Here is a 2,273-nt window from a genome sequence, read left to right as displayed (position 1 = left end):
GGACCTTCTATGTGAACATGTGAAGAAGCAACCAAGTGAACATATTTCCATAATAACACAATTTTCCCAAGATTCATCTTATCTCTACAAAATGGTGTTCAAACATTGGGACATTTTGAAACTTGATAAGGATCTGCTACCTTTCTTGACGGAAAAACCTAAGTTCACATTTAAAAGAGCACACACCATTAAACAGAAATTGAGTCCGTCCTTTTTGAATACAAAAGAAGAAAACATTAAACAGACCTGGTTAAAAGGAAAGAAGGGGTTTTTTAAATGTGGTAATTGCAATCAGTGCAAGTATGCACATGCAAATTGTGATGAATTTTCTGATATTAATGGAATGACAATCAAGATCAAGGAATTTATTAATTGTAAAACAAGCTATGTCATTTATGCCATCATCTGTATATGTGGAAAACTTTATATTGGTAGCACTATTCGACAATTGAGATTTCGAATTAGAGAACATTTGGCTAGTTTAAGAAATATTGATCCAAAATCACCACTTGCAATTCATTGGCAACAATGTCATCAGTTAGATAACCAGGAAAATATCAGGTATATTGGACTTACACAGGTTAAATTGGGGAAACGAGGTGGTAATCTTAGGCTCAAACTTAGGCAAGAGGAATGCAAGCTAATTTGTTTTTTCAGAAGCACTTTAAATGGTCTAAATCATGATCATGAGATGCATGTGTTCTTATAAACTGATAATATTTCTGTTATGAATTTCTACAATATATTTATTATTTGTGAAGCCACTCTAACAAATACCAGAATTAAATAATGTGCAATTTTATTTAAATTTATATATTTCACATACTTTGCATTAATCTGCATAGTTTAATTTATTGCTATATACCTTTGTAAAAGTTCATTTGAAGGATATTGGATGATCTCATTAGAACTCAAACTTTCTTTAAGAACAATCATTTGCTGTGGTATATATCTAACCACATGCCCGTGTTTGTTTTCAAATGCATTAGAGTAGACGTCGCGCGCTCGTACGTGTGACGTCATCACGTTATTAAACGCATGACGTCATCGCGTCCGTGTGCGCGCGACGTCACTGCAAGTACGGCCCGCGTTTTTCGCGGTCAAAAAGTATATTAGATCCTGTGATGGGTGCAGGATCTCTCTAGGACAATAATAAACGTGGGATTGAACCCCTTGAATGGTGAGTTTCGAAAATATAAGATTAATGTTCTTTAGAGGAGATGGAATTAAACGTAGTGACTTATACAAATGAGCTTATTATTATTTTTGCAGGTGAGCTTTGTTTATCAAATACACATTTATGTGTTAAAAAGTTTGGTGATAGCATTGAGCTATATAATAAGAATCCTTTCAGGAAGTTAAAATCGTTAAAAGCTGGTGAGCATTTCCATTCATTATTTTTGTATTATTATTTCATTATATTAGTTAGTATAGTTATATTAATGAATCAAATTAATACAGGAATCTTTCATACAGATTGGAATAATTGAACTGATAACTCAGGACCAGGAATAATCGAGTGATCTGTTACACTTCCACATAGGAGAATTTTAGAGATTTGCAAATGGGGTAAGTTTTTATATAGCAATATTGCATGATTGATTAAGTATTAATGGGGGATCACAGTTAATTTTATAAATTCATGGAAATTCATATTTTGGTCTAGCTAGAGTGGCTTCACAATAATAAAATGGGACTTTATGGTAATTAACTAATCATGTCCAACAAGCACTTGGAAGTACTAATTGTTGTTTGTTTAAACTGGAGTGAAAATTGGAAGTTTTTGTCAAGAATGGGGATACATGAACTAATTTTTGGTTTTTGATTTTTGTGATTTCCTTTTATATTACTTCAAACATTTGACTATGGCAAAAACCCCTCTCATCCTGACCTGATATGTGGAATCATATGGTATGGTCTTTAATATTATTTATACATTTTTTCAATTGCTATACATTATTTGTCTGTATAAATATATAGCCTTGATAACGACCTAGGGTCGAAACACGTGTCGGCTGTTCGGCAGTTCTTTCTTTGACAAATTAAAGGCCGCTTTTTTCTTTGACAAATCATAAAACATTGTTTTGGATTCATTATATTGATACTTTTGAATTGATGTTGTTCTGATTACAAACTGTAGAGGATTTGTGTTAAAATACAGGTGTGAGCGCGAGATATCTTCCCGAACCAGTTTTTTCAATTTGTATTATTGCTACAAACTTTGTGGGAAGTTTGAGGGCAAGATATCACTTGCTGCCGACCCGTTTTTTCAA

The sequence above is a fragment of the Ambystoma mexicanum genome, chromosome 1p (assembly GCF_040938575.1).
Source record: "Ambystoma mexicanum isolate Mex_15411 chromosome 1p, UKY_AmexF1_1, whole genome shotgun sequence".
Lineage (NCBI taxonomy): Eukaryota > Metazoa > Chordata > Amphibia > Caudata > Ambystomatidae > Ambystoma > Ambystoma mexicanum.
Note: the sequence above shows the minus strand (reverse complement) of the source record.